Genomic DNA, 16,175 nt, shown 5'->3' on the forward strand with positions numbered 1-16,175 from the left:
ACAGCACAGGTGCATCAAAATTCATGCTGAAAATAACATTTTGCCTGTGCAATGTCTCACAACACATGATGTGCCAGCTGGAAAACAGAGCCCATTGTGTTTGCAGGCTATTATTATTTTCAGATGCGCAAACCAATTTCACGATCAGAGAGACTGACCGTGCATTTTCAAAGAGCAGGTAGCCTGACCGTAGTATAATTTGAGTGGTCCAGGCAAACAGTACATTTAATAATGTATTGTGACCATTAGCTAAGTAGCTATCATTTAGTCTAAAAAATGCAATGTACATTTGGAAACAGTGTCATCAATATGAGCCTTCTAACTGGGTAAGTTACCTTGTATCTTACTACACACAGATTCAAAATGTAGCTGTTTTAGCTACATTACATTCTGTTGGATTTGCAATATGTGGTTAAGCACCTAGAAGTGTTATTCAAAACCATTCAATTCCTCAGACATAAGGGAGTAAATAGTTTGTGTCATGGTTCTGTGTTTTCCTGTCTGTGTTATCCCTGTTGGGCCGCCAGATGGCGGCACTTCTGTTTTGTGCTGGACCCAGCAGAGGGTTTTTTTTTTTCTTTTTTCGTTTATCATGCCACTGGGGTGGTGGGAGCTCGACCCAGTTTTCGCCCTTGAGCCTCCCAGTGCCCGGGGCGGGCGGTCACGGAGGCGCCGTGGTTGGGCTGCCTCCCGGTCGGCCAGACCTCCAGCTGCTCAGCCAGCGGATCCCGGCTCTGCATCTTTTGAAGGGTCTCGGCTGGTCATTTTTCCAGGGCCCGGCCCGCGGGGGTCCCGCCGGTCCCGTCCGGCTGCCCAGCCGGGTTCCCTATGGCTGGGGTCCGTGTTCCAGTCCCCTGCCCAGCCCAGACTGCAGGGGGTCCGCCTGCCCCGCCCGTTGTTCCGCAGGGGCCACTGCCGCCTGCTCCACCCACTGTTCGTGCTTCGCCCGCGCCTCGAGCCCCGGAGAGGCCTCCAGAGCCGCCTCCAGAGCCGCCTCGAGCCCCGGAGGGGCCTCCAGAGCCGCCTCGAGTCCCGGAGGGGCCTCCGGAGGGGCCTCCAGAGCCGCCTCGAGTCCCGGAGGGGCCATCTGCTCTGACCCTCGTTCCGCAGGGGCCACTGCCGCCTGCTACATCCAAATTTCGTGCTTCGCTTGGGCCTCGAGCCCCGGGGAGGCCTCCGGAGCCGCCTCAAGCCCTGGGGGGGCCTCCGCAGCCGCCTTGAGTCCCGGGGGGGCCTCCGGAGCCATCCAGAGCCCTGGAGAGGCCTCCAGAGCTGTCCAGAGCCCCGGAGAGGCCGTCTGCTCCGTCTGTTGTCCCGCAGGGCCCGCCGCGGCCTGCTCTGGCCGCTGTTCCGCAGGCGAAGCCACCTGCCTTGCCCCCTAGTGTTCGTGCTCCCCCTAGTGTTCGTGTGTCAGTCTGCGTGTTTTTTGTCATGTCTCCCCGTGTGTCAGATTGTGTGTCAGAGTTCACCCCTCTCCTTCCCTCTCTGTCTGTCCCTTGGCGTGTCTATAGGTCTTGCCGTGTGTCTCCCCGCCTGCTTGTCCCTTTGTCTGTCCTTGTAGGTCTCCCGGTGTTCCTGTCTGAGTCCTGTCCCCCGTCCGAGTCCAGTCCCGAGTCCTGTTCCCCCGTCCGAGTCCAGTCCCGAGTCCTGTTCCCCCGTCCGAGTCCAGTCCCGAGTCCTGTTCCCCCGTCCGAGTCCAGTCCCGAGTCCTGTTCCGTTCTTGAGCTCCGTTCCAGTCCTGCGTCCCGTTCGAGTCCTGTGTCCAGTCCTGTTTCTGTCCTGAGTCCTGTCTCCAGCTCCCACTCTCTGTTCACTCCCTCCCCGGGTCGGCCTCCTGGGACGTCAGGAGCCGTCCCCCTTGGGGGGGGGGGGGGGGGGTACTGTCATGGTTCTGTGTTTTCCTGTCTGTGTTTCCCTTGTTGGGCCGCCAGACGGCGGCACTTCTGTTTTGTGTCCTGCTCCCCCCTGTTAATTGTATGATTGTTTTCAATTGTCTCGTTATTCTATCATTGTTCCCACCTGTGTCTTGTTATCCCCTCCTTTTCTGGTTTGATTGTTTTTTGAGTTCACCTGTGTCTTGTTACCCCCTGTCTATTTAAGTTCTTTGTCCCCTTGACTCGGGTGCTGGTTCCTTGTGTTTGTTTCCGACTTGTGTTTGTTTCAGACCGTATGTACCTGCCTGTGTTTTTGACCTGTTTGTGTTTCTTACTTTGTTTCCGCTTGTGTGTTTCTGTGCGTTTCTGCCGTTTGTTTTCTGTACTGGTGTAGTTCAGTTTTTTTGTATTTTTTTAGTTTTCGTTTTATGCCCCTTGTGGCTCTTTGTTTGTTCTGTTTTTTTTTTTTTTTTTTTTTTTTTAGTAAAGTCTTGTTTGTATCAACTTTTTTGAGTTCCGTGTTTTTTCACACTCTGCGCCTGGGTCCCACCCCCCGTACCGTGACAAGTTTGGTCATTTTGTTCAGTGAGAGAGAGTTGTGTATGCATTAGAATATCCCTTCACCACAGAAATGAGCATGATGGAACAGTTCTCATGCGATCTGAAATATGATGACCAGAAACTTGTCACAGTCAGTTTCTGGGATTTTACAGTCCAACCTGACAGAGCTTGAGGGGATCTGCAGCGAAGAATGGGAGATCTGCAATTTCCCTCGGGATAAATAAAGTTTCTATCTATCTATCTATCTATCAAGGAGGGGTATGACGCTACAAACTTAGGTATCCCAAGCTTGTGGCGTCATACCCAAGAAGACTCTATAATCGCTGCCAAAAGTTGCTCAACAAAGTATTGAGTAAAGGGTCTGAATACTTATCTAAATGTGATACTTCAGTTTTTTATTTTCAATAAAGTTACAAAAATTTCTAAAAACCTTTTTCATTATGGTATATTGTGTGTAGACTGATGATAAAAATGAATTTAATTCATTGTATAATAGGGCTGTAACATAACAAAATGTGGAAAAAGTGAAGGGGCCTGAATACTTTCCAAAGGCACTGTACTTCTGGACATGTCTTGCATGTTCTCCTTTCCTTCACATCCTTACAGTCAAGTTAAAAAGCAACGACCTGTCATTTGCACATCCTGTAACCTGTTTGGGGTCAGTTCCCTCCTGCAGTGGTGAACCCCTTCTCAATACCCCTTTCTTCACAGTTGAACCTTCAAAATGCTAAACACCAGAGACAAATGCACAGGTCTGTTTATCATACATCTTTATTTGATCTTATCTGTCATCACTAACCACTGCATTACGTTTTAAGTGGATCCAAAGCTATTGATATGACTCCAAGATGCTCTGTATCTGGGAGAAATGTCAACTTAATGAACTGTAAAATAGTAGCGCAAGCAATATGACTAAGCCATTTATTTTCACAGCCACTTGACTCCTGATGGAAACATGGGGGATCCATAGGTATAGCAGTGAAATGGCTACTGTGGCTGAACATTAGTAGAACATTAGAACATGTACAGATGAGAATACAGCCCATTTTGGTTTGTCTTTTACTTACATCTAAACTAGAGGTTCTCGGTCCTACTCTTGGTTTCAAGTGTAAGACAAACCAAGATGGTCTGTTATGTTTTTGTTGTTACTCAGTATTTAATTTATCAATTAAAGCAGTTGATTACACAGTTAACTTAATTCACATGGTTTCTTTGGTCTGACTTTGTTTCTGATTTTAAGGTGAAAACAAAAACCAGCTGTGACCCTGCAGCCCACCAGGCAAAGGGTTTAGGACCCATAGTTTAAACAAAAATAATTGTTATTAATAGAATGAAAACAAAATAAATTAGCAAAATTTGTATATATCTGAGTGCGTCAAATCACAAAATCAGAAAAAAATCAGTATGAATGTATATTGTAATTTAATGTCAATCCACAAATTAAAATAAAATTTTATTAAACTTTATATAGTGCCACCCACTTGGTTTCAGTGAAAACAATTAGAAATTCTGGTCATGGCTTAAAATTATTTAAAGTCCGAAGAGAAAGGACTTAGCTTTGAACTGCTGTTTTTTTTTTAAGTTCAAAAAGCTCTAACTGTGCACCTGCTTTTTTCTTTACCAAGAGAATGATATTTACATAATTATTTATTATCCTTATCAAAATAATCATTATTGAATTATTGATAGTGAAATGGAATTAGTTTTGTCATTAAACATTAATTTAAAAATGGATTTTGTAATGATATTCACTGTCATTGTTAATTTTATTTAAAAATGTTACATTATATGGTAAAATACTGGGTTGCGAGAACTTTACCATATAACTAATGGCAACAATATGTTAAGAATATGGTAGCAGGCTGTACATCTAACAAGTAGTATGGTGTTTCACTGTAAATAAAACAAATATTTACGTTTCAGCAGTTTACCATTTTTAACCTTTGCTTTATAGACTTTTACCATAAAATTCACAGATTTTTTACAGTTCTAATTTCAGTGTAACTATTTTCCCTTTTTCTACATAAGGAGACCCAGACTCCCGGCTCTGGTGTACCTCGTCAGAGCAGTCCTTAAAGGGGATATTTATTGGCTCCGAATAATATAAAACCTCCTCTAACACAGGTAAAACCATGTGTGGATCACATGTGGATATATGCAAGCTGAAATGTAACACCAAGTGGTCGCAGATCATTCCGTTCAAGTGCAGTAGTTATTGTTACATGTCTGTCCTCAGGAGTAAATTTCCAAAAGCAAATTACTGTTCTTATGCTTGTAGAAAACAAAGTAAACATTTGGTAATGAAAAATGTGCAAAACGTTCATGTCTGTACAATATTTGACCATTTCATTTTTAAGGTATTTATAATTTTTTTGTATACTGCACATTATATGTTCAGTTTTTTCATTTTTTTTATTGTGTGAAAAAATCCAAAGTAAAAAGAAACAAAGCTAGCACAAAAATCTGACAATTAATTGAAAATAATCGTTGAATGAATGGACACAACAAAATTGGGTGAAAACATATACAAAGATTACAGCGACAACAGCAAAAGTCTTCATGAAAAAGGAAATTAGATCTAAAAAATAAGACACAGACCATACGAGTGCTCAAACCATACCAGTAAGGATGCACTAAAAAGGGTAGAGGAATATGAGGTGAAGTTATTATGTGACTACTAGTGCCAAGAAGGAGAATCCCTCCACAATACACCCATGCCCTCCTGAGAATAAATAAAAAATAGAACACAATTTCTTAACTCTTAGCACAGAAGCTTAAGCAAGCCCTCTTCAAATTATCTGTGTTCCTTTCACCTCCCCCCAAGGACCCCTCCCCTGTGTGGAACTAATGGCAATGGCTTTCTTTTCTTACCTGGAATTGTAGCTAGGAAACCTGCTCTCTGGAGTCTTAGGAGCCAGGGTTTGTGTGGCAGTTTTCGTCCTATCCTCAGCCTCTAGTTGTTACAACTAAGTGCATGCTGTCACACTGCCTTCTTATACAGACACGCCTCTCTCTTTAGCCCTGCCCATCTTCCTTTCTTCCCTTTCCCTCATTTGACAACTCTAGCACAGAGATAGGGAGGGAGAAGTTACTACGCTCAACAACAGAAATGGAAAACACAGATCTACTTAGTCAGTGCTGACGTATCAGACTGTTGTCAACGTTGCATGTTCCAGGAATGTTTGAACGGGTATAAAATTAAAGTTGGATTGTTATGTGCAGAGACCACATATTTGTGAAGCCAAATGAACACAATAATGACAGGGGCATAACTGATTAGTCAGACGGATGTATCCATCACACATAATATTACAAGATCTGTAAAACAAGAACAAACTACAGAATAGAGATACATTCACTGACAGGGATAGATGGACACTTAAAAGGATAGTTGGTAAACACTCCAAACCTATGGCTATACAAATGAACAGAGAATTGATTCTACATCTCTGTGACCCAGTCTCAACAAAAACTGCACATCATGAGCTTTACAAATCTAGTATTTAATAATTACAAAAAACTGTGTTTTAAGTGGAATGTTTGCAAGCCTCAAACGACAGGAAATAAAATTGATCAGCCCTAACGCTAACATCAGGCTGCTGTCCATCAAGGTGTATCAGCACAGCCTGTATTCAAAATCAAAATCAATTCAAAATAACTTTATTTATCCATTAGGAACTTCATTTGTGCAAAAGCATCAGTGCATACACAACACATAACCGAACAAATGACAAGCACAGAGTAGACAACAGACAAGTGCAGCTTAAAACAGTTTAAGATGTCCGCAAATAGGGTTAAGTATGCTTAAAAAATTTTATTTAAATGTCCATAAATAAATATTAATAAATAAGGTCAAGCACCCAAGCTAGCTCAGGCATTAATGAGTCTGATGTAAGTAGGCACAAAGCTTGACATGGCCCGCTTGGTCTTGAACGGGAGTGATCTGCAGCCTGAAGGTAGGTGGCTGTATTGGTTGTGTAGTGTGTGTGTAGTATCCGAGGCTAGTTGTAGTCCTTTCATTTTAGCCCGTCTGCTGTAGATGCGGCTTAGTGGTTCTAGGTCCAGTCCAAAGATTTTGCTGCTCATTCTGATGATTTTGTTGAGAGGATTAAGGTGGATGTTACTCAAAGCACCAAACCAGGCTCTTATGTTGAAGGTGATGATGGGTTCAATGAAGCACCTGTAGAAAGCTAGTAGAACTGATCGGTGGACCTGGAGTTCACAGAGTTTCTTGTACTTCATTCTACTGTACTTCAAACAACATGTACTCACCACTGGGCAGATTGCTTAAGATTCAAACCCTTAGTGCAAATAATCAATTCAACTGTTACACCTAAAATGTTTTTAAATGGCTACACAACAACTGTTTGCATCCAGTGTTTTGGGTTTATGAGAAGCACATCATGGATAAAAATCATGATTATTATTAGTAGTAGTGGTGATGGCGGTGGTGGCCAGAAAATTGCGTTCACAAATAAATCTTTTTTTAAAATAATTTTCCATTGTCGAAGAAATTGTACTAAACTTTATTGGACCCACAAGCATACAGTAAATTAATGTAGCAAATATCTGGATAGGTTCGTAATATTCAATATTTTTTTAATAGACCTAAATATTTCTCATTCTTATCTGTATTTATTTATGCCCCCAGTGTGTCGTGTGAATGATTGTATGTTTCTTGGTATGTCTGTTTGTAAATGTGAATGTTATACACTGCTAGGAAAATGTCCCCCATGGGGATATTCTACAATACATGTATGTATGTATTAGTGATGGCGCTGAATATAAATACCATATTCGGCAACACTCAGATAACGCGTTCTCTCCAAATATTCAGTCACTGAACAGCTTGCTGGAGTAGACGGCAGCATGTTTGCCCAAAGTCCCCAAAGCACAATGGCGTCACTCTGGCCTATCTATTGTTAAAGGAAACTCTCACTCGCTGTCTACCTGCAAGTGTATACTTGTTTAAGAAATTTGGTGCTTCTGAATAAATTTAATCAAAGAGATCGGGAAAAAAGATCAGAATCCGAATAATATTGGGCAAATTCGAGTGCAGAGAACGACCAGCAAAGTCTCACAAAAGAGAAGGGCGGGAGAAATATGCTGAATTTGTTATGACCGAAGAAATTATTTAAAACAAAATAATAATGCACTTTGTATTTCTTTAAGTACTTTCCATTCCATTTCCAGCTTGACTCATCTAAAAAGAACATAGCAGGTTTTGCAACTCCAATTGATTGAGTTGTGTCCTTTATTTCAAGAAAATAATTTTGCAATATATTATTTCATAATCTTATATCAAATTAGGTTGAACTTGTTAGTGTTGCATAAGTCGATGCTGTAATGCTGGATACGTCTGACACCGCTGCCAGCTCATTTGCAGGAGCTTGTCTTCACAAAATACAACCAGGGGAAATTTGAGTAAAAGCATAATAGCTGAAGATGTATTCCACCTAGGGAAGATTTTCAATGTTTTATTTAATTTATCCAAGATTATGCAAATCAAACATAAAGGTAAAGTGGGACTACAATAATGAGGGGAGAAAAAAGTATTAAAGTCAGACTGAAATTTGAAATACTGTATCATTATTTATGTTCTATACCATTGCAAAAATGTTTTTAAAAAGTGTTTTTTTTATTTTTTTTAATGATTAAAATTTATACTTTTGGACATATCACATATCAATGTTACTATCATGTTACTATGGAGGTCGGATACTGTGTGGGTGGGGTCGAGGGCGTACTCCTTGCGTTTTGAGTGACAGCTAGTGGGCGGACCGTCTGAGGCTGAGACTACCGCTAGAGTGACCACCGGTTTTTCCCACGGCGCGCAGAAAAATACTTTAAAAATGCATTTTAAAATGACAGAAAAGTAGACAGCTGAAGTCAGCATTCCCTCCCAGTAGGCTAGTACAATGAACTTGGGCGAAATTACGATGGCGGAAAAAAAAAATAAAAGTGCGGATGTTGGGAAAATGTTGACTGTGACAGCCATCAAGATAAAATAAGAGGGTGACAGGATACATTTCAGTAGATAGGTAAAGCAGGGTTTTCCCTAGGTTTTCAGAGGGCTTGGGCGCTCTCAACTATATTTTGGAACAGCGTATATATATATACGTAACGTATTTGATGAAAACCGCTGGTCAAAGCGTTTTTATGAAAAAAACGCTTTGACCAGCGGTTTTCATCAGAAAAAGACGTTACGTGTGAACATAGCCTAACTTTGTTGACCAAGCCATGTTAGATACTAACGTTAGTTCTGTCGAGGTATCTTTATGTAACGTCAACTAGCTAGCTTCGCTGGCTAACGTTGTCATAAATTTTTTCCCGACCGTGAAAACTGCCTTACTTGTTTACATTTTGGACAGATATGGCTAGTGGGTAACTCAGTTGCTGTTCGCCATCGCAGCACTTTCGACAAAGACAAAATCGGAAACGCTATCCTAAAATTTCTTCTTACCGTGAAGAGTGCCTGACCCACAAATACCATATTTGATACGCTATATTCTGTAAATGCATTTAGATCAAACCTACCATGCATAAAAACGCTCGTCAATCACCCACTTCTATTTATAATGTCATCAAAGCGTGGAGTGTTTAAAACCATAAAGCCACCTCTCCGTTTATTTATTTATTTTTTAGTTTTTTTTGTCAGCGCATAGAACTCTCACGGTTGTTTTTACATTCATTCAATCAGGAAGCGGAAGTTTTAAAAATGTGGGAAAAAAGCACAGTAGATGGCGCAGTGATTTTTAAAACACCAATTTTTATAATTCAAAACAAAAAATTATAAATTGTAAATGATTTGATAATACAGCTGACACTGCCTATTTTACCACCAAGGGTAGTACAAAATATAAGCGAAGCAATTTCAGTCCGACTTTAACAACAAAAAGCAACAAAACATGTTAGCCTTACATTCTGTAGTTTTTATTTCATTAGGAGTTCATACCATACATTAGTTCATAATGAAGATGAACTATTTTTTTAATTATACATTTTTTTTTCCAATTTATAATTGACTTCAGTGTCCCTCAGTTAGGGGTGGTGATGGAGTTCATGCAGTTCATACTCTGCAGTTCAAAGTAAGGATGAGTAACTATGTTTTTTTGTTTTGTTTAAATATAAAAACATTTGCCTATGTTTGGAACTTGATTTGACTGTTCCAAGTGTTATAAAAGTCAGTTATGACAATATAACATATAGATCATTGTTTGTTAAACACAGCTTCAAAAAGCAGTTGTTAAACAGCACATTTATGCCATTGTAAACCATATAATAGCATTAGCTATAATCACAATAGCAGTGCCAGTGATTCTAATAGTAAAAATCTGGAATTTTTGGCATTTGGGTTAAACTCCACCAACTTCTGGCATAGATTCTACAAGTCTCTGGAACTCTATTGGAGAAATGGAGCACCAAAAGATATTCCTTTATTTGGTGTTTTGATGATGGTGGTGGAGAGTGTTGTCCAACATGTCGGTCCAAAATCTCCCATAGGTGCTCAATTGAGATCTTATTGAGGTTGAGATCTGGTGACTGCAAAGGCTATAGCATATGATTCACATCATTTTCATCCTCATCAAACCGTTCAGTGATCCCTCGTGCCCTGTGGATGCGGGGGGGGGGGGGGGGGGGGGGGGGGGTTGTCATTCTGGAAGTGAATAGACTATACTCCCTTCAGAATAGAAATGTTTCATCATGGGATAAAAGTGATCACTAAGAATAACTTTGTATTATTTGTAGTGACCCTTACCTCTAAGGGGACAAGTGGATCCAAACCATGCCAGGAAAATGCCCCCCACAGCATAACAGAGCCACCATACTCCCTCACTGTAGGAATCAAGCATTCAGGCCTGTACCGTTCTCTTGGTGTACGCCACACATGTACTCGTCCACTTGTCGAGAATATGGTGAAGGATGACTAATCTGACCACATGACTTTATTCCACATCTCTGTAGACCAGTGCCTATGGTTTTTGCACCACTCTACTTTCAAATGTGCATTCATCTTTGTAATGAAGGATTTATGCACTGCAACCCAACTATAATATCCGTCTCAATGTAGTTCTTGCTGATAATCTGATCACATCCTGCATTGATATTCTCAGTCACCTGAGGATGAGTTGCTCTTCTGTTTTTCCTTACATATCACACAAATGTACATGCATCATCAAATGCATCAAATGTGTGCTTTTTATCACAATTCCAACCCTATTTACTGATGTCTTTCCCATAATTCTAAATGCAGATGTCACTTTAGTCGCTGTAACTATTGAAACACAAGCCAGTTAAGTCTTCGTTACTGAAGCTCTAGCCATCCGTACCACAATAATGAACCCTCTTTCAACGTCACTTCTTTTCCTCTTGCCATCTTGATCCAAACTTTAGGCCCTGCTCAACATTTTCATACATGCTTGCTGAGGTGTAATCAATAGGTGATTGCAGCAGCGCCTTAGATAATCAATTACCTGGGGTTCGATTAGTTTTCCCTGTGGGGGGCTGAGACCTGAACGTAGAGCCGAACATGGTGGCACACATTGTCTTGGTTTGAAATAAAGCATTTATTACCAACACAGACGTGTCTGAGTGAATACATCTCAACTGGCGATGAGGAAAATTCTACAGTGCTCCCTGCGGAGGCGAAGGAGTTTTCTTTTTGTTTCGGAAATGGCGTCTTTTGGGAAGATTGATGAATTTAATGGAGACGCGGAAGACTGGACGCACTACACGGAAAGGTTAGAGCAGTATTTTATTGCCAATGACATTGAGGATGATGGTAAGAAGCGGGCGATATTGCTGAGTGCATGTGGCCCGTCTTGTTATGGACTTATACGGACTTTAGTTTCACCTGCAAAACCAGTGGACCGTACGTTCAATGTAATATGTGACGCCGTTAAGGAGTTCCACCATCCCAAACCCTTGCCATTAGTTCAACGTTTTAAATTCCATTCTTTGTTCTGTAAGCTGGGGCAGTCAATCGCTGCTTTTTTAGCTAATCTTCGTCTTTCGGCTGAACATTAAGAATTTGGGGATATTTGGATGACATGCTACGGGATCGCCTATTGTGCGGCGTCAGCGATGAACGCATACAGCGTCGGCTACTTTCAGAGCGTGATTTGGATTTTAAAAAGGCAATGGAACTCGCGCAGGCAGTGGAGGTAGTGGCTAAAAATGTGCTGGACATGCAAACAATGGCTGGAGAAGGCACGTCGAGACGGAGGTAGGAAACAGTGCAATTACTGCAAAACAAAGAGCACCACCGTCTCGGTAAGCAAACGTTTAAGCCCCCTGGTGCCAGCAGCTTCGAGGGGGAGGGGGCTAAGCGAGACCGGGTATGTTTTCGCTGCCGTGGAACAAACCATTCGCCAGATGACTGTAATTTCAAAATGGCTGAGTGTCACAAATGTCAGGAAAAAGGACACATTGCCAGGGCTTGTAAGATAAACCGGGTGCGGAGTCAACAGAAAACATCACATTTGATGACCAATGTTGTGGAGGAGGAGGAGGACCAGGAGAGTGGAGTGGCTTATACACTATTCAATGTGAACTCTGGAGTGGAGAAAAATTTTAACATCAACAACCAGACATATGAAATGCAAATTGACACTGGCGCATCAGTGTCTGTGTTGAATGCCACCACCTACAAAGACAGACTATTCGCTACCACACCCATTCAGAAGTCAGGAGCTGTGTTGCGCACATATACTGGTGAACCAATTGCGGTCTTGGGGACCATTGAAGTCAATGTGCAATATGAGGATCAACAAGCGTCCGTCCCACTGGTGGTGGTGGAAGGTAATGGGCCAAATTTGGTGGGATAGGATTGGTTGAAGGTTTTTAAATTGAAATGGGCTTAAATTTGCCTTCTCAGCAAGGCTCCCACACACCGGCCAGTCTTAGAAAAGTATGCTGAGGTTTTTCAAGAGGGACTTGGTACTATGCAGAACACAACTGCAAAAATTAATGTTGATCCCCCGGCTCAGCCAAAGTTTTTTAGACCACGCCCAGTTCCATATGCGATGAGAGAGAAAGTGGAGGGGGAGCTGAGCCGCCTACAGCAAGCTGGCATCATAAAGCCTGTGGAGTTTTCGGATTGGGCTGCGCCCATGGTGCCTGTTTTGAAGGGGAATGGCGAAATACGGATATGCGGACACTACAAAACGACAATTAACCAAGTGGCCAAACTCGATACTTACCCCATTCCACAAATTGAAGATCTGTATGCAACCCTCAGTGGGGGAAAAACCTTCACAAAGCTGGATTTAAGCAATGCCTACCTTCAGTTACCATTGGAAGAAGGTTCAAAGCAATACACCACTATTAATACTCACAGAGGGCTATTTCGTTACAATCAGCTCCCTTTCAGAATCAGCTCCTCCCCTGCTATTTTTCAAAGGTGTATGGACAGTCTGCTTCAAAACATTCCCCATGTTTGTGTCTACCTGGATGATATTCTTATTACAGGAGAAACTGAGGAGGAACACTTGGGAAACCTGGACCGGGTGTTAGCCCGCCTAGCCGAGGCTGGCATGCGAGTGAGACTGGAAAAATGTGTCTTCCAGGGGAAGGAGGTATCCTATTTGGGATACAAAATAGATGCCACTGGGCTGCATCCGTTCGAAGAGAAGGTCAGAGCCATAAAGCAAGCCCCATCGCCCAGGGATGTGACCGAACTGAAATCGTATTTAGGGCTCCTCAATTACTATGGCCGTTTTCTGCCCCATCTCTCGACCGTCCTGGCACCCTTACATGTGCTGCTGACTAAGAACCGCAAGTGGAGTTGGGGTGATGCCCAAGAGAAGGCATTTCAGGCTTCCAAGGATCGTTTGAGTTCTTCCCGGGTGCTGGTCCATTATGATTCAAAGAAACCTCTTCTCCTGGCCTGCGACGCCTCACCCTATGGGATAGGAGCAGTGCTCTCCCATAGAATGCCAGATGGTTCTAAACAGCTGGTAGCTTTCACCTCTCGGACCTTAGCACCGGCCGAGAAGAATTACTCGCAGTTGGAAAAAGAAGGCTTGGTGGTGGTGTTTGGAAGACATTTTGAGATTACAAGTGACTATAAGCTATTGCAAGCACTGTTTGGTGAAACCAAGGGCATCCCATCTCTAGCCTCTTCCCAAATACAGAGGTGGGCTCTCACTCTCTCGGCATATGACTACTCCTTCACTTACAAAGCCGGGAAAGACATGAATCATGCAGATGCACTGAGCCGATTGCCGCTCCCCGTGTCCAGTTTTAAGGTGCCAACGCCCCTGGACTCAGTACTGCTGATGGAATTCCTGGATTCATCTCCAGTCACCTCTGGTGAAATCAGACAAGGTGGACAGACCGCGATCCAGTACTCTCTCTCGCTATGTCTCCTCGGGCTGGCCACAGGGGCTGGGTCCAGATTTTCATGTATTTGTTGCATGCCAAGCGGAAGTGAGTGTACAGGATGGTGTGGTTTTGTGGGGCTGTAGAGTGGTGGTGCCTCCCCAAGGGAGGTCACGGGTACTACAGATGTTACAGCAATCACATCCGGGCATTGTGCGAATGAAGATGTTTGCACGGAACTATGTGTGGTGGCCACATTTGAACCAAGACGTTGAGTGCATAGTTTGTGGCTTTGAGGTCTGTCAGAGAAATGCTAACATGCCATCCGTGACACCAAAGCATCCTTGGGAGTATCCCAGCTGCCCATGGGAACGGGTGCATATTGATTATGCTGGGCCATTCATGTCAAAGATGTTCTTGATTATTGAAGTGTTCCCAATGTCATCGTCCACATCAGAGGCCACGATCGGTAAGCTGAGAGTTGCCTTTGCGACACATGGTCTTCCAACTACCCTTGTGTTGGACAATGGGGCGTGTTTCACAAGTGAGGAATTCCAGGAATTCATGCGTGCCAATGGCATCACTCACTCACCTGACGTCTGCTCCATACCATCCTAGTTCCAACGGTCTCACTGAGAGGGCCGTACAGACGTTTAAGGACAGCATGAGAAAACAGACCGAAGGAAACGTGGATACCAAAGTTGCATGGTTCCTTCTCAAGTACAGAGTCACGCCCCACTCCACGACAGGCAAGTCTCCCTCTGAGTTGCTCATGGGGAGGAAATTGAAGACTCATCTGGATTTGCTGCAGCCGGATGTGAGAAACAGGGTCCACCAAATGCAGACCAAACAGAAGGCGTGGCATGATACACAAGCAATAATGAGGTCGTTTGAGGTAGGCAATGCAGTTTACGCATACAACTTTAGTGGAGTGCTGCGCGGGTTGAAAGGAACTGTGGTGGAGACGACAGGGTCTTCCTGCATCATCAGGCTCGCTGATGGACGCACAGCACGTCGCCATGTGGATCACATCAGGAGAGCTGATTCCACTGGCTCAAGTGCTGTGGGGGAAACTGTGTGGGGGGGGGCATGGAGGCGGTGTTCATGCCTCCTGTGGGGGAACCCTCAGGTGAAACCCGCAGCAGAGGATCCTCCTTTGCATGTGCCCCAGACACCTCCGGGGGTCCCGCCTGTACAGGCAGGGGTGGAGCCCTTGCGTCGGTCAGAACGTGCAAGGCGGGCACCTGACCTCCTGGACTTGTGAACTTTGTTATTCAATGGGACAGTTTAAATTACCATGTCCGAGGATGCTTGGCTACTGTTATTTTGGTAGTTATTCCTTGCCACAAGGTTCATCCAGTTGTGGAGTTCATTTAACCTGGGGTTATGGTTTAGCTTTAGGGGGAGGGAGTGAGGTGTAATCAATAGGTGATTGCAGCAGTACCTTAGATAATCAATTACCTGGGGTTCGATTCGTTTTCCCTGTGGGGGGCTGAGACCCGAATGTAGAGCCGAACATGGCGGCACACATTGTCTTGGTTTGAAATAAAGTATTTATTACCGACACAGAAGTGTCTCAGTGAATACATCTCACATGCCAGAGAGAATGATAGGATGCTAATTGCTTAAGTGTATCATGCAGTACACCTGTATGGAAGCATCTGCATTTGTTATGTTTCTCCACTCATTTATTCATGTTTTTCCTTTAATTTATCACTTGTCTGTATATGTATATGTCTGTGTATGTGTTTGTGTATATTTTTATGCATCTTCCAATACTTTCAATTGTAGTTTGCAAGGTGTTCCCCATTTAACTGCAGGGACCTCCTAACAATTCTTACTTGCCACTTTTCACTCAGGGCGTTACTTTCTTCCCCCTGGCACACTGGCTGTGTTTATTTACTTTATAACCATCTTATGCTACATGTAACAAGTCCCACAGAGCCACACAGGCACAGAGCTGTAAGATGCACACGGTTTATTGACTCAACTGACCGCAATACTGTCACTGTCACTTTTATTAGGGGGCCAAGCACCGAAGGTGCGAAGGTACCCTATTGTTATTGTTAGTTTTATTAGGGGTCCAAGCAGCGAAGCTGGTGGAACCCTACTGTATCTGTTAGTATTATTATTATTATAAGGGGTCCAAGTAGCGAAGCTGGTGGAACCCTATTGTATCTGTTAGGATTAATATTATTCTTATTATTCTTCTTATTATTATTATTATTATTAGGGGTCCAAGCAGTGAAGCTGGTGGAACCCTATTGTATCTGTTAGGAATATTATTATTATTATTATTAGGGGTCCAAGCAGCGAAGCAGGTGGAACCCTATTGCTTCTGTTAGGAATATTATTAGGGGTCCAAGCAGCGAAGCTCGTGGAACCCTGTTGTATCTGTTAGGATTATTATTAGGGGTC

The 16,175-nt window shown here is 43.1% G+C and overlaps 1 protein-coding gene and 1 pseudogene across 1 annotated transcript in view; one reads left to right on the forward strand and one right to left on the reverse strand.

The window, feature by feature from the left end:
* The window catches only part of LOC118229114 (prepronociceptin-like), a 39,082-nt gene extending 33,690 nt beyond the window's left edge, over nt 1-5,392 (reverse strand). The window contains exon 1 of the mRNA XM_035420803.1: nt 5,307-5,392. The gene's annotated coding sequence lies outside the window, so the exon portion shown is untranslated. The remainder of the gene's footprint in view (nt 1-5,306) is intronic.
* Nucleotides 5,393-11,108: 5,716 nt separating this feature from the next.
* On the forward strand, nt 11,109-15,021 carry LOC118230172 (annotated as a pseudogene).
* The last annotated feature ends 1,154 nt before the right edge of the window (nt 15,022-16,175 follow it).

This window comes from Anguilla anguilla, chromosome 6, assembly GCF_013347855.1.
Source record: "Anguilla anguilla isolate fAngAng1 chromosome 6, fAngAng1.pri, whole genome shotgun sequence".
NCBI classification, from domain to species: domain Eukaryota; kingdom Metazoa; phylum Chordata; class Actinopteri; order Anguilliformes; family Anguillidae; genus Anguilla; species Anguilla anguilla.